The sequence below is a fragment of the Furipterus horrens genome, unplaced genomic scaffold (assembly GCF_987537825.1).
Source record: "Furipterus horrens unplaced genomic scaffold, mFurHor1.1.pri manual_scaffold_6, whole genome shotgun sequence".
In the NCBI taxonomy this organism is placed as follows: Eukaryota; Metazoa; Chordata; class Mammalia; order Chiroptera; family Furipteridae; genus Furipterus; species Furipterus horrens.
In genome coordinates this window covers 8,503,936-8,529,984 of record NW_028327176.1, presented here as the reverse complement: position 1 = coordinate 8,529,984, position 26,049 = coordinate 8,503,936, and the positions used below count along the sequence as shown (strand labels likewise).

The 26,049-nt window shown below is 48.0% G+C and overlaps 1 protein-coding gene across 1 annotated transcript in view; it reads right to left on the bottom strand.

The window, feature by feature from the left end:
* The window catches only part of KCNS3 (potassium voltage-gated channel modifier subfamily S member 3), a 34,448-nt gene extending 10,146 nt beyond the window's left edge, over positions 1-24,302 (bottom strand). Inside the window, exons 1-2 of the mRNA XM_090280162.1 lie at positions 24,164-24,302; positions 711-898 (exon numbers count right to left, since the gene is read on the bottom strand). The gene's annotated coding sequence lies outside the window, so the exon portion shown is untranslated. The remainder of the gene's footprint in view (positions 1-710; positions 899-24,163) is intronic.
* Between the last annotated feature and the right edge of the window lie 1,747 nt (positions 24,303-26,049).

Genomic DNA, 26,049 nt, shown 5'->3' with positions numbered 1-26,049 from the left:
GATCAGACCAGGCATGGCAAAATGAAATGCTTCCAGCGGCCAATCAAGTTAGTTCGACCAATGAAGTGGGCTGGTTGGGGACTGTGGTGAATGGTCCATGCTTGTTTGAGAGGCAGAGGCTGCCCAGTGCCAGAGTTCTTTGTGGGAACTGAGGGCCAGTGTAGATGTATCTTCTGTGTTCCAGGAGAACCTAAAGTCCTGTTCTTTGTGTGGAATATCTCAAGTTTAACTAGGATGGGCCCACCATGTTTTCAACATCATGTGTCTCAAATGAAAATGCGTCTCTGGGTCAGGTACTTCCCATAAACCCCCCACCTGTGACCTGAGCCAGACTTTTTCTCACCACAGCTCTACAGCCCCCATTTTAAGCCAAACCAACTCAAATGGACGCAAACAGAATCTTGTCACAAAAACAGGAGCGTGACTCCCTTACGTCTGAGCTATAAATGTCAGAAGCAGGGGTGGGCAATGTGGACACAGAATCTTCCTGGGTTGGCCGCCACATCCCTGGACATAACTTCAACTCAACCCTTCCAGGCTGATGCTCTCCATTCCTCCTTAGTCATCTGCCCCAACTGCCCAGTGATTTCACAATCGAGCCAGTCTCCCCGGAGTCTGACCATCTTTTCTGTCACTTCACTGTAAGGTTCATTCTCCCCTTCCTCTGACAAATAATGGTGCCAGAGGAAATATCAGAGGGGAACTCTTACCCTTGTGGCGTTGATGGCTTGCACTCTGCCCTCATCCTGGCCAGCGGAACATCCATCGTCATCCAAGAAGCTCTGCCCTTCTTCCCCCGCTGGAATGTGTGGTGCACAGAGGCATTTAGTGGCCCAAAAGGAGGAGAAGAATCCTGTCCTCTGACTGCACAAAGAAGCCACTGGAAAGTCACTCTCACCTGCAGGAGAAACCATCATTCAAGTTGTAACTCCAAGGAGGAAACACACCCAAGACACAACATTCTATCTCAGATTCCGCACACGGGTACTTTACTGATTAGCACATATCCCAGACCCCACCTAACTCTCAGGGAAAAGGCAGTCTTCCCCGGCCCCAAGGAACCATCACTCCCACTAGACACATGGATCAAGAGCCATCATCACGGAGGCTCAGGATTTACAACCACTCTCAGGCTTAAGGACTCTCAGATCTTGACTGTAGTGGACACTTGGGGCATCTCCATGGACCCCAAGGCCTATAAAACATCCAGCTATAAAACTAGGCACTAGAATTAGGACTGCCCTCATTCGCCCCCACCCCCAAACACACACAGTTCCTTCAAGGAGTGTTATTTTCCTAGCTAATCCATCAAGGATATACTTATAAATCTCTAACGAATACATTTTAATCCACCTCCAAGACCAGGTTCTCAGTGTGACTGCCCTAATAGAATTAACATTGCTGCCCTAATTTAAAATCAATGGGTTTCAAAGGCTGGGCAAATTCAATTTTGCTTTATTTGTTCACTGTTATAGTTCACAGGTTAGAAATGACTGCATGTGCTGATGAGTCCTCTGATGAATGCATGGATGTGTACATGCATGTCCGCATGCATGTGTGTAGGTCTGTGCATGGAGTGGTGTATAGGCAGGAAGAATTAAGTTTGCAGCAAAAGAAATAAAAAGGCAAAATTTCAATTCTCTCTCTGAATAAAGAAAAGAAATATATATATATATATATATCTCCAACTGCCAACAAGGTAAGCTTTGCCTCAGGTTGATGCATTCCCTTAGAATTGTATTAGTATCTAAGCATCTCTCCATTGATTTTCATGTTTTCTGATCAATACCTGGTCCAAAGGTGTGGGTTTGAGAGGAAGAAAAAAAGACTGATTCCGAGCCTCAGAAAGAGAGTCAAAGAAGTGCCTCTGGATATTTCGGTCATTGAGCAAACATTCATTATAGTTTAAGATCTGTGGGGCGTTATGCCAGTTACAAGGGTTACAGAGAAGCTACGGAATGCACCCCCGCCCCAGGAGCCCAGGGGCCCCAAACCAAATATTAAACAGGTAAAGGCGTCCTGACAACATCAAGGAAGCAGCGGAGAGGACACGGAGCAGAACAGGTTCCCAGCCGGTCCCAGCCAACACCGCGCAGGGCAACCCTTCCATGATTTCCTGCCTCTCATAGAGCGGACAAGGAAGAATGACTCAGGGAGAGAAACGCAGCTCCACCCAAACTGCCTTTCTGAAATGCATTCTTGGAGGAAAAGGTGGAGGAATCCCAACAGAGATAAATAAAATCGATTCGGGAGCTAAAATAATCCTCCTCCAGCTCCCTGTCCTGCTCCTGCTCCAGGGCCTCCCAGCAGCCTCAGATATTTACATTCAAAGGAAACCGAAGAAATGCTGCTGTGCCTTTTAAGACAGAGAGTCTTCCTTTCCCTATCAGACTTCTTTCCGAATGCAGCACATTTTAAGAGAAGGTAAAATTAACCAAGAAACAAAAATAATAAAGTACAGAGGCTGCTGAGCATGTCTAAGAAACCCCAAGCACCACTGGCCTCCAGCCCATCACAGAAGGACAGGACTGGCCCAGGGACTGACAGACTGTGACGTTAAGCAAGTATTTTTTTACAGGAATAGCACCTAGGGGGCTCTCCGTGGATGTCTGATGAATGAATAACATCCTAGGCTGTCCCTTTCTCTCTCCCTCCTCCCAGACTCAGAATTCTTGTGCCTTGCCTCATTTTCCATCACCATGATTCCTGTCCAAAAATCAACTGGAGTTTGGAGGAGCGGGGGAGTGGGGGATGTAATCCTAGTCAATACCTCTAGGTGTGAATTTATGTCAGTTAACACACCCCCTTAGGGCATTTATGTTCTAAGTGGTGACCTCCCCAAAGAAAATGAGAACTAGCATTTTCTGAGTCTCCACAACATGCCTGGAACCTTCCTAGGGGTTTCACACATGTCCCCTCTGTCCTCAGCCACTGTAAGGGGTAAGTGCTGTTAGTCCCAATTTCACAGGTGGGACAGGAAGGCTCAGAGAAGCTATTCGCCCAAAGTTCCACACCTGGCCAGAGCCAGGATTCCATGGCAGGGAGGTCTGCCTGGTCTCAATTAGTGTAGAAAAATCAAGATCCATGTTTAGCTGTTGGGGAAGGTTAAGGAAGGACTGAGAGCAGTGGGTAGACCATGCCCCAAACCAGCAGGCTTTGGGGAACACAAATGTGCACCTCCAAAGCATTCTCCCATTGCTGCTTAACAATCCAATTTCTCTGTGTTCCTGCCATTCCTACCAGTGTGTAACTGATCAAAGAAGAGAGTATCATCTGTGACTGAGCACATAAGCAGGTTTCTGACTTTGCTGAGTGATTCATCAGGATCCTGGCAAAATACAGCAAGTGCGCGCAAGTGTTGCTAGTCTCTGCAGAATTCCTCTCTTCACAATAAAAGGGGACACACTGCGTCATCTGTGCACTGCCCTCCAGTGCGGCTAAATTTCCTGAGGGGTTGACTGTATCATTCAAAACGGACAGAACGGCCACCTCCATTACTGAGGGTGAAAAGGTGAAGAGAAGGCGGCATGGTGGACGCTTCCATCAGCCAGAGACCTGACATCCAAGCTTGGAACAGAACGGGGACTATCAGACGGACAAGCAGACAGTGCATAGGAGTTACTGACACCCGATGCCCTTCTCCCGGGACTCAGAATCACGGGAATAAGGCTGCCCTCCAAAACTTAAACTACAGCATCAGTGTCTGAGAGATCAAAGCAGACAGTGCAAGTGACATTACAGCACAGATATGTGTCCTCTGTCCTTGCACAGAATCCTGAGTGGACCTGTCACTGTCCTGCTCACATTCTTCTAAAATATTGTCACCCCGGTGCCACCCACTAGACTGAGGAAGCCTCCAGTTAGGGACTATGTCCCAATATCAATCCTCATATTAATTATCCCTGTCAGATGATAGTGCTTGACACATTTTTATTGAGCCAACTCTTCTTCCCCGAGCAGGCTAAATTATAGTAAATTAGTTAAAAGAATCAATATAGATCGTGAAAGGCAGTCGGTCAGCAATGGAAGCAAAGTGCAAAAGATCAAAGTTAGTTACCAAGACCCATCTCAGTACTTGCAAAGAGAATCTTATCTTACAGACGCAGCCACTCCAAGCCTAATGGGATTCATCTCGAGTGGAAGTTATGTGTCCAGACCTCAGAGTTTCGGGTATCGTGAGATACGCCCCAAATCCCCCCTTGTTCTGATTCCAGGCTCTCAGAGGCACCTCCTAACAATTTCAGTCCGCAGGTACCTTGCCAACAGGGAGTAGATGAGCCACGCAGCCAACACAAGCATTCAGCTCACTCTGTCCACTAGTTCTATTGATTAGGGGAAGTTCATAAGGCAGGAAAAGGTTTATTACTCAGTTTCTTGTGGGTCTCTATGCAAGTCAACCTCCTAGAGTCTGATCAGCTCTGAGACACTGGGAAGTGAGTTTCCAACGTTGCAAGGCTGAGAGCGAGGCTAAGTCTGGCCTGTGATAAGGTTTCCAGGTAAGTGGTACCTCTGGGTACCCTCAGGGCAGCCAGCTAGCCTCCTGATCTTGCAAACTTCTATGGCAGGGTTTCTCCACCTCAGCACTACTGACATTTTGAGGCCACGTGATGCTTTTTAGAGAGGCTGCCCTGTGCCCTGGAGGATGGTTAGCAGCACCCCTGGCCTCTACCCACTTAATGCCGGTAGCATGTGTCTCTCCACCCCCAAGGGTTGTGACAAAAATCCTCCCCAGGTGAGAACCACTGCTCCAACATAGAGTAAAAGGACCACAGACACACGTTTGGAAGCTGTATCTTCAGAAAGCTCAGAATGACAGATTGTATAGATACTTCCTCTGCTGACAGGGGCTGGGGATATTCCCCCCAATGCTTGATCTTCCAGAATTCAGTCGTGGCATTTCTGGTGTCAGACAAGCAAATGAGAAAAGATAAAAGCAAGGGTAGCCTTTTATTGAAACTCAAAGCATGCTCTATGCAGTTGGAGTCTAGAGAAAAGGTTAGTCACTTGCTCTGACGTTCTGTCTTCTACGCGCTGACACTGCCTGCGCAGGAATGACACCCGTGTTCTAACACAGTTTCACGGCCCTGCTCCAGCTTCCTGCAGATGGCGTGCTCTGGCTGATCGCACCTACTCCCCACCAAAGCTCCAATCTGACGGAGATGCACTGAACTCTCAGGGAAAATGCAAGTACACGTCCGTCTTGTAGTCTTGCCCCCGTTCATCCATCACAGACCAATGTTCAATAAAATCTGAAGTGAAATAACAGTCATAATAATGAAAGGTGAAATTCAACCCTACCTCTCTCTTGCCTAACTAATGAGAACTGTGGTCCAGAGTTTTGCTTAAATAAAATTAAAATATCACAATCAGACCACCATAATTGGATTTAGAGTGCCAGAAAAAATGGCACTTATATTTAAATCTGATAATTCAAAGCAATGAGAATAATACGACACCTTCTAGGTGAGTCAGACAGCATACTAAAAATATGTCTGCACTACTTACTTTTTCCAAATTGTCAAATTTTAAGAAGTACATTAAAATATGAGAAATTGGACTTCCGGCCAAGATGGAGGCCTAGACAGACATGCTGGGTCTCTCTCCACAACTAAGAAGGAACACAACTACCTCAAAACTAGAGATAACCAGAAGTTCCAGAAAATCAAGTTGCATGGAAGTCCAACAAACAAAGATATAAGGAAAAAATACTCATCCAGACATGTAGGAGGGGCAGAGCCGGGGTGGAGAGGACATGATGAGGTGGTGGTGGCAGCAGTGGTGGCAGCAGCGGTGGCAGTGTCAGGCCGATGGAAAGTGCAGTCACACATTTTAAAAGGTCGAGAGGGATACCTGAGGAGTGTTCCCAGCTCCTGATCAGACCGTGTAGCTCATGGTCCCAGTGCCAGGGAAAATCAAGCCTCATTGCTTCTGACTGTGCAGACCAGTGGGGGTTGGGGCGGAGGAAGAAACTGCTGCTCTCTCAGCAGAGTCCGCTTATTTATAGGGCCACCCCAGTCCTAGAACATCCACAGACCCACCCACTCTAGGACAATAGCCAGGCCAACAGCTAGAGAGGCACCAGTCCCATATGGAAGTGGGAGAAGTGCCTAGAAAAGGGGCAAGTGCTGGGCAGGCAGCATCGTTCCCTCTCTGACCCCCTCCCCCACATACAGCGCCACAACATGGTCAAACAGGTTGCCCTATACTGACAAATACCTAAGGCTCCACGCCTTACAACGTAACAGAAGAGACAGCTCTACCTAAGACACAGAGGCAAACAAACACAGGAGCCTGTCAAGATGAGGAAACAGAGAAGTATGGCCCAAAAAGGGGAACAGATCAAGGTTCTAGTGGGAGAACTAAGCAAAGAGGAGATAGCCAACCTAACCGACACAGAATTCAAAACACTATTGATAAAGATGCTCACAGGCTTAACAGATATGCTTGAGTATGGCAAACGCATAAGGGAAGAAGTGAAGGCTATGCTAAGTGAAACGAAGGAAAATCCACACAAACCAATGGTGAAGGAAAGGAAACCAGGGTTCAAATTAATGATTTAGAACATAAGGAAGAAAAAAACAGTCGACCAGTACAGAATGAGGAAACAAGAATTGAAAAAAATGAGGAGAAGCTTAGAAACCTCTGGGACAACTTTAAACATGCCAACATCTGAATTATAAGGGTGCCAGAAGGAGAAGAGGAGCAGCAAGAAATTGAAAACTTATGTGAAAAAATAACAAAAGAAAAATCCCCAAATTTGGTGAAGGAAATAGACATACAAGTCAAGGAAGCACAGCGAGTCCCAAACAAGCTAGACCCAAAGAGGACCACACCAAGACACATCATCATTAAAATGCCAAAGGTGAAAGATAAACAGTGAATCTTAAAGTAGCAAGAGAAAGGCAGAGAGTTACCTACAAAGGAGTGCCTATAAGACTATCAGCTGATTTCTCAAAAGAAACTTTGCAGGCAAGAAGGGACTGGCAAGCAGTATTCAATGTGATGAAAAGCAAGGACCTATAACCAAGATTACTCTGTCCAGCAAAGCTATCATTTAGAATGGAAGGGCAGATGAAGTGCTTCCCAGACAAGGTAAAGCTAAAAGAGTTCATCATCACCAAGCCATTGTTATATGAAATGTCAAAGGGACTTAAGAAAAAGAAGATCAAAACTATGAACACTAAAATGACAACAAACTCACAACTATCAACAACTGAATCTAAAAAATAACAAAATCCAGCTAAGCAAACCAGAATAGGAACAGAATCATAGGTATGGGGATCATTTGGAGGGTTATCAGCTGGGAGGGGGAAGGGGAAGAAATGGGGAAATGGTGCAGGGATTAAGAAGCATAATCGGTTGCTACAAAATAGACAGGGAGAAGTTAAGAATAATATAGGAAAGGATGAAGCCAAAGAACTTATATGCACGACCCATGGATGAACTAAGGGGGGTGCGATTGCTGGGGGAAGGGGGATACCGGACAGAGGGGAGCAAAGGGGAAAATAATTGGGACAACTGTAACAGCATAATCAATAAAATATACTTTTAAAAAATATGAGAAATCCTTGAATTTACAATGATTTTTAAAAATTTTTTATCTATCCCAAGAAGAAAACAAAAACTTCTCAGGGTCTAATATATTCAGGGATTAAGAATAAATTTCTAGAAGTTCTGGTCTTTGGAGAGAAAACCCAGAAAGTGCTCTCTAGAGTACCACCTCTAAATTATATCTAAACAGTTAGTATAAATAACATTCCTCTTGGCCATCCAGAATGGGTGAATGCCAGAAATCCGGAAGTCTGGAAGCATGGGGGACTACATACCAGTTTCCTTCCCTCCAATTCTGTGTGTCTAGACAACCTCCCATGTAGGACACAGGGAGGTGCCCAGCAAGACAGCCTGCAGAAAGGAGGTTGTCTGGAAGGTGTGCACCGCCTAAGAGGAAGCTAAACCATACAGCCACTGTCCCCAGCATGGTCATCTCCACGTGTCCACAGGGCCCTGGGCCTCCCCCAGTGGCCCATGTGACCACCACCCTTCCACTGGCCCCAGGAAGGAGTGCCCTGCCCTGGCTCCCTCCACTTTGCAGGAGACCCCCGACAGCAGGGCTGGCCAAAAGCAGAGGTTCTGACCTCAGCCAAAAACTGTCCGCAAATCTAAGCGCTGTAGACCCTGTGCTCAGTCTCATCTGTTCCCAGGTGTCCGATGGCTGATGCACCAAACATCTGTACGTACAGTGACAACAAGAGGAGCTGAAAGAGAGCAGTTTGGGAGGGTATAGGGGAAAACACGTATCATGCAGTGCTGACAAGGGTGTGCACCAGTTCCAGGAAGCCTTGTGGAGAACACCGTAGCAACATGCATCACAAACCTCCACAGGTCCACAGTTGGACCGCATCCTGCGGAAATAAATCAGGCCAGTGTGCAAGGATGTTTACTGAATCATTAATTACTCATACGCGCAAAAAGACAAAGGCAACCTAAATGTCCATCACCACGGGAGAGATGAGGTGGGTTGGGAGGTGGCTGTGCCGTAGAAGGCTGTGGCCATTAAAACCGCCGAAATGAGGACAGTGAGTGTCCCTGCACAGCCCGGCGCTGCCCAGTGTGTGCATGCTGAGCCCGCTGCCCCTCACTGCCCTCCTACAAGTAGTGTTTCTATTGCGTTCCTTTTACCGAGGGAGAAACTGGTGAATAGAGATGTTAACTGACTCTCCAGGGTCAACAGCTATTAAGTGACAGCTTCGTGGTTTGAATTCACATGACAACGTTCGAAAGCCATTCCCTTAACCACTATGCTCCACTGCGCAAAAAGACAGTCACCACATGCTAACGAAGACCGCCATGAATACAATATATGGCATGACTTGATCCTTACAAAATACGTCTGCTTTTATAAAATGAAAAAACAATCTATAAGAATATACGCCAAAATGTGAAGCTCATCCTGTCTGGGTGATGGAATTTGGGGTGATTTTTGCTTCCTACTTTGGACTGCTCAACATTATGTGAAAATCTTTGCAAGTATTAAAACCACTTAAGAAGGAAGTTATTTCTTCTTGGAAAAAGAAAAGGTGTGAAGCATCCTAGGTCAGTATTTGGAGGGGGGCGGTGTCTAGACATCGAGTGAACTTACAGATTTGGGTCGGACAGAACCCTCAGCCAATGTCTCCTCTGTCACTTGTAGGAACCACAAGCTTCTGCTGTTCTCTCATCTCTGCTTCCTGGCAGGCAGTATCCTGAGAACTACGAGGAACAAAAGAAAGCATGGCTCCTGCCCTTGGGGCGTATAGGAACTTAGAAGAGCTCCCAGGAGGGTAAATGGGGAAGTAAATGATTGCATGCACTATGAGGCTAAATACATTGGGCATCATGAAGAGAGGTACCCAGAAGGTGCTGCAGAAGTTTAAAGGAGGTAAGCGGTCTTTCCAGGACAGGAAAGTAGGGACAACCATATGAACAGGTGACATTTGCGCTGAGCACTTGATCGGATATGAACAAGGAGACAGTTAAGAGCCAGAACCCCTTCTTCAAGGAGTGGAAAGAAAATGTGCAGAGACATGGGGACTAGAAAGCTTGGGGGATGGCCAAGGTGGAGCCCTACGACACTGAGATATTTATACAGATCGTCTCTTCTCAGAAAGCCAAGAATCCTGCCCCTGCCATCCACACCCTTATAAGCCAGGAGTAACCGAGGTGGGAGGGGTCCCTAGGGCAGAAGAACGGGTTGCACATGAATCTGCTGAAACAGATGGACTGGACCCAGGCCTTTTGAACTAGTTAGCCACAAGGAACCAGATAGATGTAAAAACAAACAAACAAACAAAAACACCTCTTAGAGTTATCACTATTGCTAGAAATCAAAACAGGGCAAGGCTGGCCCTGGGTACAGCCACCCACCCGGAAAGGCAGTGACTGAAAAGGAAGCCTACTGCAATGCAGATGGGACAGTCCCAGAAACATCAGCAGCACTTCACTCAGTCACCCCAATTCTCTTTTGGACCCCATTTAATCGATCCTCCACCTAACAAAGCAGGGTCTGTAAAAGAGAATGCAGGAGGTCCTTGAACGTAACTGGGGAAAATAATCTTGACGTTTTACTAACCTCTAACTGAAATAGAGCATTTCCTCTTATTAAAAATGCAGGCAGGGGCCCAGGGCAGTGTTAGTTGTAGCTGTGACTTTGCCCCAATAGGAATTTGAAATAGTTTCATATCATATGAGTTGTTCCAGATTTGTCAAAATATCATGTATACTCTTTATATTACTTTGAAATCAGAGTAGTTACATGCCTACTGCTAGATCTTACTCAATGATCTAATAAAGAAGCACAAATATAACTAAATCATAAATTGATTTTAATAGTTTGATAACTGTATTTCCCTATAATCGGATTCATATCCTGGATGTGGTGTTGTATAAGACTGACAAAAATTCCTGCCTTTGTGGAGGATTATCTGTATTCAAGTGAGGAAACCACTTTCATTCCCAGCTACCATACTGGTCTCTGAGCTAGTCCTTAATTATGCCCAGTGAGGCAAATTTCTGCCTCAGGGCCTTTGCACTGGCTGATCCCTGCCCCAGGATGCTCTATCCCCATGTGATTGCATGACTCACTTCCTGAATTCCTTCAGCTCTTTACTCAAAGAATATCTTCCAAATGAGGCCTTCCTTGGTTCACATATATAAAATACCCCCCAAGGAAATGCCTTTCACCCTTCCTTGCTTTATTTCCCCCCTTTAGCATTTATCAATTCCTAAAATACACTTAAAGACATATACTGTCTTTCTCTTATTTATAACTTGTTTCCCCTCTCAAATATGGCAGGAATTTTTGTCTGTCTCATGCAATACCATATCCTTGGTGCCCAGCACCTCATCTAACACATAGTATGCTCTTAAAAATTATTTGGTGAGTTAATTAATGATTTAATTAGTTGGCTGACAGTTGTTAGGATTAGGGTTAGGAATAGCTACCGGCTACTTCCATTCCATGTCGAATTTTAATATCGCTCTTGACCACTGCATTACTGAAAGGGAAAAAAAAAAAATCACAGCAAATGTGCTTTTGAAATTGTGGTCACCCCAGAAGCACAGTAGTTTAATTATCAGCCACTGCAGAAGGGAGATAAAGATTTTCATTAATAAAAAGAGTTTTCACCCAACACAAGATAGATCTGTTTTAACACATACACACACACACACATTCACATACAGTAAGTTATCGGATCCAGCTCTATCATAAAACAAATACAAAAAAAACAAATGGAAAAATCGGCATGTGGCATAAAACCAGTAACGGCCCCAAGCCAGACTGCAACAGAAGGGGTGCTGGTTGATAAGACTGCCCCAGATATCACCACCCAATGATAGAAGGCCATGGGCAGTATAGAAACGCAGGAGTAAGTGCAGATGATAAATCACCACGTGGGCAGTGCTCCACTTCTCCTGCTTCCGTAAAAAATGTAGAGTTATCCACTTCAAGGCACTGCTGATCACATGTTAAAATAGCAAAACTACATTTAACACAGGTAACTTCTGAGGTTGGCAGGCTGTCTCCTCAGGCATGAAAAGCCCCGCACCCCGTTCCATACCCTGGGAGCGCTCTGTTTTAATAAGAACAACCAAAGCTAAGACTGGACTCTCTGTAGTTATAAAATGTAAGTCAAGGACAAATAAAGCGCTATTTTAGATCACAAACACTGTTATATAGACATGCTCAAGTCATGCATAGATGAAAAAAAAAAACAAAATCAAAGATTCCCCAAATCGCTCTTTGCAGCACAGCTTCCTGAAATCACTTGTTACACATACCCTCCCTTCTTCCCCTACGATTCCTGCCCTAGTGCTCCACCAAGCATTTTTGCTAAGGGCACCTCCGGGTGACCGCCCCCAAAGGACTATTGTCACAAGCACAGGACTCCCCCCTCCCTCGCAGCCAACCTCCCAGACCCTGAGGTTCCCCGATGCCTCTTGTCCCATTACTCATTCTTGGTTTCCTGTGGAACTCTGCTTCCACTTCCCAAACCTTAAATCCAATCCGGGGCCACCAAATAAAATACCTGCAGGGGCCAGGGAGGTGCCCAAAATGAAAAGGCCATTGGGACGAGCTGAGGAGCACCCACCTGGACAAAAGGGCACTGCGGGCCCTCACCTGTAGGCTTCAGGAGGTCAGATCTCCCAATCTGTAAAAAACACTCCCACTTCTCATTTTCTTGGGAAGTTTTCCTGTTATTTTTACAGGTTGGCAACTATTGTTTCTAATGTTTGAAGACTAGAAGCCGAATCAAACAAGTCTGAGGGTGGATACAATCTGCAGGCCTCCCATTCATGTCCTCGCCCTACCCAGCCCCCCGGCTCCCTCTTTGACATGCTGCTCCTCTCCCTGGGAATTTCATCTAACGACTGGGGAGGCCCCGTGTGTGCACCTCCCCCCAGGTCTCTCTCCTGCCGCTCAGACCCATAGAACCGCCTACTGGACACATCTCTGTAAAAGGACCCGACCTGAAAATAGACCAGCCTACCCTTTTCCTTTATCCTCTCATCCTGAAGCTCCCTCAAATCCCTTCCCTGTCCCTCTCTCTCCTGCCTCCGCTTTAATCCACACACTCAGGGTTGTTCCATTTTACTACAATAGCCCTCCCTGCCTTAGACCCATCCCCGTTCCTTACCCTCAAGTTCATTCTTCGTGCCAGCTAACATCGGCCTCTGAAATGTCCAGGCTTTTTTTTTCCTGCTGCTTTCTAGTTGTATAACTTGAGTAAATTATTAAAACCTCTTCTTGACTATTGTAACAATATATTCAATAAAATATATTTTTAAAAAAAGAAAAAATATATATTTAAAAAAAAAAAACCTCTCCTTGAGGTTCCCTCATCTCTTTAGATAAAAAATAGATAGATAAATATAATAATTTAAGATAATACCTACATTAAAGTATTATAAGAATAAAATGAGAAAATACGCGTATCACATTTATAACAGTACCCAGCACTTAATGTAAGTGCCATACAAATATTTGCTTTTATTATTTTTATCATTAAGTATTGCCAGAGCCCTGAGTGCCATTTGAGTAAGAACTGGAATTCTAAGTTTACAGAATTTGCCTCATCTGCTTGATGTTATGTGACCTCCCACACACTCGCCCCCGCAGGCAGACACACCTGTGGCAAAACCACCTGCAGGAAGTCCACCTGCAGCAAGACTGGGACATCAGCGAAGGCCGGCTGCAGGGTCGTGGTCTCCAAGCCCCTTTCAGTCCATCCTTCACTCCCCTTCAGCAAACACCATCCTTGCATTCTTTCGTTTGCTGCCTGTTCCCCTTCCAAAACCGACTGACAAGGCTATGAGATTACTTTTTACTAATGATGGGAAGTAAAGTCTTCAGACATTTCCCGTGGCTCTTTAGGGTTCTTTGGATACAAGCCAGAGCAACTGGTGTGGCTCACTAATCAAATCCAGTCTTTGTCAGAAGCCCCCCTGAAGCTCTCAGGGTCAAAGAGAAGTCTGAAGAGCCACACCTGGAATCAGGCAGGAGCCAGGGCACTTCTGCAGGACCTGGGCGCAGAAACTACTCACAGAAGAGGTCTGGTCGGGGAGCCGTTTCAGGACCAAACACACTCAGCAGCCCCATCCAGCCCTGAGTCTCTCAACCATTGGAGCATCGGACAGGCTGGGCTAAGCCTACGCCGCCTGTCTTCCCATGGCTACGCTGGGGCTGGGGCCAGAAGACGCTGGCAGGAGAAACATCCAGGGACATGCTTAGCATGTACTGTTCCACCAAGACAACATTCAGACACGGAGGGATAATTACCCAAAGGAGATGAAGGGGCTACAGGAAGAGGAAACAGACGTGTGGCCAAAATTTCCTTTTCACTTTCCCAGAGGGTTCTCCCTTGTTGACCTTAAAATACAATATAGAGAGAATTTAGAAAATTAAGGAATTTCAGGTATCAGGGAACAGGCCAAATGAACTATGTGGGTGACTGAGGCCCCTCCCCAGGACCTCCAATCATATCAGGAAATAAGCCAGTGACAGCAGGGAGTGATGTCATCTTGTCCCACTTCTCACTAACACCCCTTCCCTCTCCACAGGCGGCCAGAGGGACTCTTCTAACCCACACATGAGGAAGTGTCAATCCCCTGCGTGATTCTCCCGTGGCTCCTTCCCGTCTTCGGATTTTAAGCAAGAACACTGCTGCCGGCCTCTCTGGTCTCGGCGTGCACCAACCTGCTTCTGACCCCGCTGCCTCTGCCCCATCAAACTGTGTTCCATCCCCACCCTCATTTCCAGACCTCATTGGAGCTGTTCCCTCTGTTCCCTTCTTTTCCAGTTAACTCCAGTTCTGTCGGCAAGAGATCAGCTCCAATGTCACCTCCTCCAGGACACCGTCCCTGGATATACCACACAAATGCCCGGGCGCACACATCTAACGCTAACAGGCATCTCTTCCTTGTCCCTGCCGAAGCCCAACTCCCAGCAATGTCACTGAGACACAGGGATAGCAATGTCTGGCACGCCGCAGACAGGAGGGAGATGTCCGGTGGAAATAAATGGACTAAACGAATGCTCTGCTTAAGGGGAAAAGACTAGAAGTTTCCTGCTCCAAATAGAGCGGAGAAGGCTGCTTGGGGGGGTCTTCTCATCACACAGCCCTTCCTGGGGGCCTCGGGACACCGGGGTGGGTTGCCTGCCCAAGCTAGTGCTTCTCTGTATGCAGTCGGAGCACCTGGCACGTGAAGACACTCCCAAAGGCTTGTAGAAAAGCATGTATTGCTTCTAGAAGCAACAGAGTACTGTTGCCAAATCACAGATCCTCAGCATATTTTCAGCAAAATTCTCCAAGAGCCAAGTGCCTTTTGCTGTAGTCAGCTGACACAGTGACTATTTCGTGGAGTCAAGGAAAAAAAAAAGTTTTACTAAACTTTTTTAAAAACACAGTAAAACAAATACGATGGTTTCTATAGCATCTAATCCATTATTTGGAAAGTAGAAAATAATATTTTTATGCTTTCACAAACATCCCATTCTGCTCGGGGAAGCCACGCTAGGATTTTTTAATTTTCTGCCGGGAACTATCTGCTATGAGCAATTCCTTACTTCATCAACATGAAAAAATTATACAATAATGAGATCCCCAGGCAATGCAAGTGAAAAGGATTCCTATTTGACTTATTAAAATGAATCCTCTTCCTAGTCCATTTTCCAAGTGCACGCACCTTTCCCTAAGTGTCCAAGTTCTCCACGCAAGGAAGAACAGGGTGGGGAAGAGCTGGAAAGAGGCCAAGGAGACCCCCTGAAGAGCACTCACATTTCCAAACATCCCCCAGAGAACACAGCAGTGACAGCTCACAGCTCAGGACACAGCCCAGGAGACAGCATTAGGCACCTTCTCCAGACAGGTGCAAGCTTTCCACCCGACGTGCTGGAAAGAAGTTCTCATTGGCCCTGGCCAGCAGCTCTGTGTTAAGAGTGTCATCCTATATACCAAAAGGTCATGGGTTTGATCCCCAGTCAGGGCACATACCTAGGTTGCAGGTTTGAGCCCTGCTTGGTTGTCCAGAGGCAATAGATTGATGTCTCTCTCTCATTCTCTCACTCTGTCTCTCCCCACCCTTCCCCGTTACCCTCTCCCTCTCTCTCTCTCTCTTTCAAATCAGTAAACATACCCTTGAGTGAGGATTTAAAAAAGAAAGGTCCTCACTCCACAGAAAATAGGAATGCATTTTGGAAAGAAAAACAAACTTTGCATACCCTGGAGTGAAACACAGCTTTCTTTACCCGCTTTTCACACTCGAGGTTTCCATGTCTGTGAGTGTCCTACCCAGGTGAGCTGAGCAGGGCAATTGCGAGTCGTTCCACCCCACTCTACTGTGACAATGCTCACCACAGAATGGTACACGCAGGATTTGTGTGAGATGGCTGTTGTCTGTTATAGAAACTCAGAAAAAAAAAAAATTATGGTCCTTTCTTTGAAGGGTTCATCTAGTTCTTTTATTTGAAATCACAGAAGTAACACATTGAACTGCTGAAGTTCAAGTTCAGATGATATTAGATGAAAAGAGGCTAAAACATACAACGTAACAAAATATTAACTTGGCCTGTGGGTTTATGCTACACTCGTGGTTCTCAGAATGGGATCCGGGGATGCCTGGCGTTCCTAAGACCCTTTCAATGGTCCATGAGACCAAACCTATTTTTGTAATAAATTAAGGTGTCCTTTCTCTGTGTCATTGTCACCCTCTCCCAAGTGTCCAATGGAGCTTCCCAGAGGGTGTATGATGTGTCAGAACATGAACAGATGCAGCAGCAAATTTAAGGACCTCACTGTCTCGTAGTAAGCCAAACAACAAATAACTCATAAAAATGTAAAACAATAACAGTTTTGCTTTGAAAAAGATGAGATTACTATTTTTAACTAATAAATAATTTAAAAGGTATCTACTTTCATTTCTAATATAAATATTGATAGCTCTAACCCATCTTAACAAAAGCTTCTGGGGCGTTCTCGATTGCTTTTAAGTATGTAAAGGTAGGCCCTGAGAGCAAAACATTTGACAATACTATTTCATAGCACTGGAATCTCAATTTCTTTTTTTTTCTTCAATTTTCTTATTGTGTAAAATACACATGACATACATTTGACCATCTTAACCATCCTTAGGTGCACTGTTCAGTGGTGTTAAATGCCTTTATAATGCTGGGCAACCATCCCCACCATCCATAACCAGGACTCTTTTCATCTGGTAAAACTGAAACTCTGTCCCCAGTATGGTACTTCTGTGCGGTTTGTCGCCCTCTGACCCATCAGCTAAGCAGCCCCCACTAATGAGCACCCTGTCTCCTCCAGAGTGTGCACCTGTGCGATGGGCAGGTGGGACAGCCCCCTCCCCCGTCCCACCCCCGTCCTGGGAGGGAGAACTCCATCCCCTCCACAGACCTGGAGCCCACTTTCTCCAAACCATCCCACCTCCCACCCCTTACACCAAAGCAGCCCTGGTGGGGCAGCCGGACACCTAACCCACACATCTAATCATGCTGAAACGGCCTTATTTCCACGTCGCTGACGCTTACAGATGAAGAGCTGTAGAGCAGGGCCTGCTAGTGAGCTCCTGACTGCTGATGAGGGTGAGAGGAGTGACTGGTAAAAAAAAAAAACTAGAAGCGAACCCATCCGAGTTTAGGGCCCCCCTGTTCTCTGGCCTTCGAAGCCCCAAATGGAAGACACTAGATGAGAAGACCAGGTGTGGTGCCGCTTCCACGTGGTAAGTCTGGAGCGGCTGGGAGACAGAGGCCTCGTGCTCATCACCAAAGAGAGGCACCATGCTGGCGTTCGGTTTCTAATTAGATCAAGGAGGCTGGGGACACTGCTTAAAGGTGAAGTGTTTGTTGTTTGTTTGTTTAGATTTTATTTATTTACTTTTAGAGAGAGGGAAAGAGAGAGAGAGAAACATCAAGGTGTGGTTGCCTCTTGCATGCCCCCAACTGGGGACCTGGCCTGCAACCCAAGTATGTACCCTGACTGGGAATTGAACCAGCGACCCTTTGGTTTGCAGGCCGACGCTCAATCCACTGAGCCACAGCAGCCAGGGCAAAAGGTGAAGTTTTTAAGGCATCGTATGAATGTCCATATTCAGAGAGCCTACACTATAGGATTTGTGATTTAAGGACATGGTGAGAAGGTATGGGGATAGTGATACCTTTTATACACTTTGATAAAGGTGATGGATAGGTAGAAAGATGATAGACAGACAGACAAATAGACAAACAGATAGGAGGACACTTCAATTTATACTCTTAGGCCAGAGGAGACAAGCTTCCCCAAGAAGGTGCAACCCTGAAACACTGTGGGGCTATATCTTGGCCAGGCAAAGTGTTGTCACCAAGGGGAGGAGGGGAGGTGGCAGTCTTTCATCAGTGGCCTCATGAGGGTACCACACTAAGAAAACTGGGATCTTAAAATCCCCCCCCACACACACAAAAAAAAAACCCACTGCCCAGAAGGTATGCCTTATTGACCACAAAGACAAAGATGTTGAAACAACCCTGCCGGAATCCAAGTGTCCCCTCTCAATCCACATCTGCAAACCACAGTCACTAACCACAGAGTTCTCCCATCTCTTTGATCAATTAAACTCTTTACCTTAGGTAAATCACAGGAAGTGCTTTCAGATTCACCTGGGCATGTCAATCAGGGCTTAAGAAAGCCATAGTAGTCCATAGAAGAATGAAAGTAAAAAATGTAAGCATGTTCAAGTCCAAAATTTTAGTCTTCTGACATTCCTTTATCTCAATACACTAATTAGTTGCCAGGATATAAGTCAGCACTCCTGGAAGAAGTCTTCAACAGGCAGCAAACATCTTAACTGATCTTCGGAGTTACATTCAGGTCTATGGTCCTATTTAAATTCTAATTCCCTATAACCATAAATCAATCACTGGGTGATCAAAGCCGCATCAGGCTATCTGTGCTATTTATTATTAATCTTTGAGATAGCAAACTCTGCTGTTCCCAGAGGACAGAACAGATGTACCTGTCTGGCATCTTTTTACAAGGTATTCATGGGTACAGAGGAAGCATCTCATTTGATGAGGAAGACCAGGGTAGCAAGTTTTGCACTGAGACATGACAGCTGGTTGTACCCTTGCCCAAGGCTCTCCACCGGGCCTCGCCCCCATGGACCTTGGAGAGGCCTAGCATGGCCTCACCACCAAGCTCTTCACTGGGGTCTCTCCGTGAGAGTCCGTCTGAAAGCAGACTGGTCATCATAGAGTAAATGCTCAGAATCTCACCACAAATGTTGCCACCGATCCACTCAAAGTTCTCCTCACTCAATTTACAAAAAGGATCCAAATTAACAGAAATAAATGATGCTACTGAAGAAGAATATTCCTAGAAAGATATCTATTTTTTTTTTAATCATAAAATCATCAGCCTGTTTGGGGGGGGGGGGGGGGGGACACAAAGAAGAACAAATGATAAGCTCAAATTAACCCAGCAACTGGAGATAAAGCCAAGGCTAGGATTCCAATGTCAAATCTTCCAGAAGAGTTAGTGCCATTTAACTCACACTCAGAGATGTGTATGTGTTGATTTATGGAGGAGGTGGACTGGACTCCCTGACCTCAGCCAAGGTCGCCTTCCCACAGACTCACGCATATACACAAGCTCTCGCTCGCACTCACTCGGGCTCTCTGTGCCCTTAGATAACCAACCTATATATACATGTCTGGTCTCCATTTCCTCACCTCCCACTCATTTTCCACTCTGTCCGGCCTGGCTTCAGGTCCCCCCGCTCAGCTCACCTCCAATCTCTTCCTCACAGCCCTTACCAAGGACCTTCTAGAAATACAAATTGGCTCCTGAAATTCCATTCACTCCTTATCACAGCCCTCAGGGTAAACTCTTAAGATCCTGAACTTGGCCTCAAGAGCCCAGCGTGATGGGGCCCCTGTCCCCCGTCTCTGACCTTCTCCCAGCCACCCTGCCGCCTGCTCCTCCTGGAGTCCCTCCGAGACTCTCTGCTCATCCTGCCTTAGACTCTGCACGCTCTTGCCCCAGCCTGGGATTGTCTTCCTCAGGAAAGTCTTCTCAGCTTCGCGTCTAAATCAGCTCCCTCTCCACCCAGGTTATGCTCCCCCAGGGAAGTTCTCTGGAGTGTCTGCCACTGCTAAATTGTTTGCATTGATTTGCTTACAGTCTAACTGCTTATCTCCCTCCCTCCCACCCCCATATCTGTTTCCTTTAGCACAGCGTACCCAGCCCCTAGCATAGTACATAACACTGGCTGAGTACTCAGGTACTTGGTGAGTGAATACTTGTAAATGTTTGCATATGTAAAGAGGATATATGTGTGTGTATAGATATAGATATAGATATAGACATAGATATAGATATCTACACAAGTCAATCACAAAGTCAACGTTTGTAAGCATCTGCTCCACGCTCAGTTAAGAATCAGCTGAGGTGGCTTCATTCGCTGGAGACTCCAGCAAGCACACTAAAGCCACTGCTGTCAACATGAACTGCTTCTCTGTCACATCATTGGCTAACGGCAGATCTTGGGCCTTTATCATTCAACACCTGTGCAATTAAAGACAATGTTACGGAGTAGCTTCTCCAAGCAAACCATGGTGCAAGGCTCCGCAGGATTCCAAAGAGAGTGAGACCCCTTGCCCACAAAGAAAAATACTACAACCCAGTCCAGGAACTCTAGTTTAACAAGAGGAGTTTCCTTTTATGGGGGGGTAGGTGTCTGTGTGTGTTGCAAAGTTATAAACAGTGATCCAGAGAAAGGATAAAGGATGAAAATTCTCCTAAATCAGCTTCTAAATTTTATCATAAATTCTAAACATTGTTATTGTGCTCATAAGAACTGGGATTTATCCACATTTCACGTAGCGGGTCTCTGAATGCAAAAACAAAACCGAAAAACAATGTGTCCTCCTCCCCTGCCCCACTAAGCACCCTGGCTAGCCAAGACCAGTAACGAAAAGCAAGCTTCAGGACGATACTCAAACTCAGCTACTTCTAAGGACCCTCCGAATCTCAGTATCCTTCCTGTGAAGCAGAACGATGATGGACCTGGAGGCATAAGACACCCGGGCATGGCCAAATCCAAGGCTCACTTTACCGTAATTTCTCCATCTGCAAGATGAGCTTCCTAACCTCCACCCTGCCCACCACTCACCACATTCGGTTACTAGGAAAACTGAAATAAGAGAACCCTATGAACGTTTCTGCACCCTACAATAGGCTATACAAATGTGACACAGTCACTGGGACTTTTATCAGGACTCAAATAATGTCTAGCATCTTGTATTGTCCTGTTCTGTGCTTATCGATCTTGAGTCCCCAGGTCCACTAGTAAGTTCAAGCTCGGAGATGATCGACTGCCCTTGTTGCCAGCTGTCCAGGGCACGTGGCCCCCACATAACAAATTCTTGTGAGTTGGTTACTGATTGGCTTTTTAATGGATTTGACTCCAAGTGCTAAGTGTTCTGTGATGTTTTTTTTCTGGGTTTCTCACTGATAATAAACACATTTTCCGGAAACAGCCATAATATTTGCCTAGCCCATGATCTTCATGGTCCGTCTTCTTTTTTCCCAACCAGCTGGGCAGAATTCCATCAAAAAGAAGACTGTTTTGGCAAAAGCAAAAAGAACATTTTCCTAGTACAGTTTTCAAGGGTCCTTTTAAGGACAAGACAAGAGGCCAAAAAGTCAATTGGGAACTGCAAGCTGCCTCTGTCACCATTCAACAACCCAGTCTGAATCCTACTACGCGCGGGGCACAGCGTTGGGGCTGTAGCGACACACAAGGAAGACAGAATCCCACAGAGGCTCGCAGCCAGGGGGGCCAGGGGTTAGAACGCTTGCTTCACATCATCCTAGTTGTGTGACTTTGCACAAGTTACTCCGTTTGTCTCTTTTCTCTCATCTAAAATAGGGTCATAATAGACCCCACCCATTAAGGTTGCCATGGGGATGAAATGAGTTATATTTTAGACACCTGGAGTCCAGGCAATAACCAGACTGGGACTCAGAGAAGCCAAGTGACATATGTCAAGTCAAGGAGCCATAAGGAGGTTGGAATCAGGGCTGGAACCCAGGTCTTTAGTCCCGGTCTGTTCTCTACCACATCTCCTTGTGGGACTTCACAGAAGTGCCACTCTGAAGGATCCAGCCTCCTGGCATCTGAGAAGCAGGGGTAATAAACACACTCACCCCCGATCCAGGAGCGCCAGCCTCACCTGCGAGTGAGACCTCAGCCCAGCCCTGTCCGGCTGGTCTCCCCTCCTGCTCAGAATGTACCTAGAGGGGCCCCATCTACTGCTGGCTCCCACAGAAATACTGTGAAAAGAAGGACAGCCTCACTTCCCCACAGGGTTTTTCTGAGGATTAAATGAGATAATGCCTGAAAAAGTGCTAAGCAGAGTAGCTGCCCTATAGTATACAGTCAATGACTGTTCCGCACTAAAAAATTAGAAAGGAGGAAAGTCCTGCAGTGCCTGCTCTCTCAAAGCTGAAACACACTCCAATGCCAAGTGCCAGGCCCTGGCAGGCTGAGCTCTCTGGTGGAACAGAGGGAGGCAGAGTCTGTGAAGGATGATAGTGAAGGGATGATAGGGGAGGTGTCTAGAGTACCCACTCTTCCCCTCCTTTCTTAAAAACATATAATAATAATAATAGTAATAATAATAATGAAAAAATACTTAACTGGTGCTTTGCTGGAGCAAAGCCTCCAGCAATGCTCCAAGCCTCGGAGCATTGTATTCTTAATATTTTAATATTTCTGAGTAGAACAAAGACTGCTCCCGCCTCCCAATTTGCTCTTATATACTTGACCATCAAAAGTATAGCTCCCTGCATTCGTGATCATCACGGCTCAGACATGAAGACTGAATGAAACAGACCCCACAAGTCCCCTTTGAATACTGTATTCACAACATGCTTTTGATTCAAGTTCTTAAGCACTTTGCTATTCCTTTCTTCCCCCTACTCCAATATTGCCAAACCCTAGTTCTGAAAAGACAGCTTTAATATTAGCACAGAGAGGAGGCTGGTGAAAATTTTTTTTAAAAAAGAAAGAAAAGAACAGAACTAGACTGGGAGCAGAAAACTCATCTTACAACTCTATCCCCAGAGCAAAGCCCAGAGCGGCCGCAGGGTGGGCTGCTTGTAAAGGCACGTGGGTGAATCGGTGTTTTAGAGGAGTTTACAGCCCAGGTGAAGAGTGAGACCTACACATCACTCCAAGTTCAACCACAGACTCTGCCATCCTTTAAGCCTGATATAAGCGGGGGTGGGGGTGAGGAGGTGCTAGGGCATCTGCCTTTAGCAAGGGGGCAGGTGCTTAGGGAAATAGTTGCTTCCTGTTTACCTGGCCAGGTATTTGCAAGTAGTCTACAAAGGCGGGCAACTACGGGTAACTTACCCAGTTCTAAGCGAATGATTATGCAAACCACTTAAGCAAATAGGTGAAAAGGGACGGACGAGGTTTTCGCCCTGGTTTTCCTCAGCTGCGCCCCTCTTGAAAAGGTAGGATGAAATGCAAAATCCTTGCAAGAGTCGGGGAATCACAAAGTCTACTCTGGGAGGACAAGGACCACCAGCGCAGCTCTGCCCCCGCCTCCCCAGCACTCACTCCAGGGCAACAGATCAGCGCCCCCCACCCCGTTTCACTCCCAATCATCCTGGCGGGTGGAGTTCTTTGGGGTCCTCCGCCCCCCGGCAGGGACTGCCCGAGTTAGAAGCCCGGCTCAGTCTCCCCAGCCGAGGTGGCGGAGAAACCAAGGGTGCAAAAGGTGCTTGTTTCCCCAAAGAGACGAGACGAGGGGGGTGAAGCGGGGGTGCTCAGGAGGAGCCCTGCAATGCGAAAGTCAAAGGCGCCAGCCCGGCTCTCCCCAGTCGGGCGCCCTGGCCCCCCATTTCCCTCGGGCGCTCGGGCAGCTAGCCGCCCAGAGTGGGGCGGGAAAAGGAAGTTCCGACCTGGAGCACCCACTCCCACCACAAGCACTCACGCAGACGCGGACTCTGCGAGCCCCACACCGCTCCCAGCCGGAGCACGCGGCCGCCCCAGGGCGCAGCGCTGCGCCAAGATAAGGGTGCCCTCTCCCCTGCAACTGTCGCGGGGCACTTCTCACTGCCGCGGGGCAAAGGGGAGAGGGAGAAATGACGGGTAACAAGGCGGAGCAGGCGCCGGGAAGCACTTACATCTGCCAGGAAAGCGCCTCCTCTCCAGGAAGAGAAGGAATCGGCTACAGAAACGCCCCAGGATGCCCCTTTGCAAAGTGCCGCCGCCTTCCCCAGCTCCTAGATCCTCCGGCCTCCACGCCGTGCCGCCACCCGCTACGCCCAGGAGCCGATCTGAGATATCGGCGGGTGGGACCCAGGCGCCCTCCTGGCGGCCCGCGGGTCGCGCAACAGGCGGACCTCTAGGGCTCCAGTGGCGGGGGCTATGGGGCCGGAGGACAGGGAGCACCCGGCAGGATGCAAAGTCCCCTGCAGACTTAGCTCTCTGGGGACACGCACCCGTGACCTCGGCCACGGAGGGGCTGGGGGGGGGGCGTGCTGGGGCAGCAGAAGGTGGGGAAAGTTGCAAGGTCGAAGACACAAGTCTCCCCAGCTGGCGCTCCGGAGGTGGCGACACAAGTTACCTGCAGGAGTCCGGTGCCTCCGACTCCGCTGGCTCCGCAGTGCCGCCCGCCCGCGCTGCAGGGATCAGGCCTCGCTGCGCGGCCAGCGGCCGCTGCGGCGGCGGCAGGGAGGGAAGCGTGGCCGCCACTGTCCCTCTGTCTGTCCAGCCCCGCAGGAGCACGCCCGGGGAGCCGCAGGCGGGGCAGGGCGGGGCTGGTCTCTTGGCCACCGCCCCTTGGGTCCCAGCTCCGCCCGCCACCTCGCTTCTGTCGAGACAGCGATCCCCGCGTGCCCCGGTGGAGGACGGAGGGCGCAGTGCTCTGCTGGGGACGCTGCCAACTGTGCAGGGGTCTGGCCACCCGACAGGCAGAGAGATGGCTGGACAGAGAGAGAGGCAGCCCTGCAGGGCGCACGTCCCCACCCAGACCCAAGTGCCCAGTCACCCCTGGGCTGGCGAGCCCTGTCCAGGAGGGAGCAGGGGCGCTGGGCACCTCCCACCCGCGCGCTCTCCGGGGCTGGGAGTCTGGGGAGAGGGTCCTCTTCCTCCGAGGCCCCAGAGGCTCTGGCAACCGCCTCTCAAAAGCCGGGGCCCAAGCGACAATGCAGGTTGGCCGGAATTTTTCTTAGGAAGTCCTGAGGCCCCAACTTGTTTCAAAACAAAGTGCGAAGGAAGAAAACAGCCCCCGTTCTGCCTGTTCACCACCAGCCCCGCTACCTGAAAACTCCTGCCCAGACCAGAACGAGATTAGTTTCCAGGCTCTGTTCCTGGCCTTACCAGGTCAGAAGAGGCGAGGGGCATAGACCCGTGCGCCGAGCAGAAGGGGACCGAGGGGAGACTCCTTTCTGGAAAACGGAAGAGGGGGGCGTCTGTGGGAGAGAGAAGCCTGAGGCTGAGGTCGAGGAACAAACCAGATCCTCAGGGAGGGCAGCGTGTTGTCTGAAAGGCATTGCCGACCCCTCTGCAGTGAGCAAGGTGGCTCAGTGAACCACCGGAGCAGGAGAAACGAGATGCGAGGGGACCCAGCCCCGCCCGCCCACTCCCCCTCCCCCTCCCCCTCCCCCTCCCCCTCCCCCTCCTGTCCCCGAACTGCCAAACTGCAGATCTTTAAGTTGTGCAAACTTGCAGTAATTCCTCGGGGCCAGCTGCTCCGAGCTGTAGGCTCCCAGAGCTCCCGCCTCACGTCCTGAACGCGGCCAGCTGCCCCGGCCCCAGGACCCGCGGACCGCCAGCCTCAGACAAGCACCCGGCAAGGCCACACGGTGTTAAGTCCCAGGCCCCGAGCCAGGCGCGCGCGCGGGAGCCGGTGGGCAAAGGGGTGTACGGACAAGGTGAGAGTCACTTTCTCTGACCTCATGGAAGGGTGGGATCTGGGTTTTCTCACTGCTTTTGTTTGATCAAAAGCCACAGCGGGAGCCAGAGAAAAGAGAGTGATATCTACAGTGTCTGGTAGGTATTTTAAAAGGAGGTAAAACCTGCCCCTTCCAGGGAGGTTTGGCCAGAGGAGAGAGGGTAGGAGCAAGCAGGAATGGGCCAGGAGAAATGACGGCACAAGACACAAGACGTGGTCCCACCAACGGCAGTGTTATCATTTGCTGGAAAGGCAAGGTGGGGGAGCAGGTGGCTGCTGAACAGGCGTTTTGGGGGCTCTCTGTCCCTAATGCCATGGTTCCGTGGCTCCCCCAAGCTGGCCCCCTCTCTTGTGGAAAAGGATCCAAAGCACTTGTCTCCAATGCAGTTTGCACACAGCTGAAAAAGGTAATTTTCATACCGAATTTATCATACGTAGCATAAGGTTATTCTAAATATGTTTACATTTTATCGCTGATGAAGCACCCGAGAAGAATGCTCTCCGATCTCTCCCAGAAGTTAGCTATTTAATCATTTACAGTCGCTAAGATTATCCAG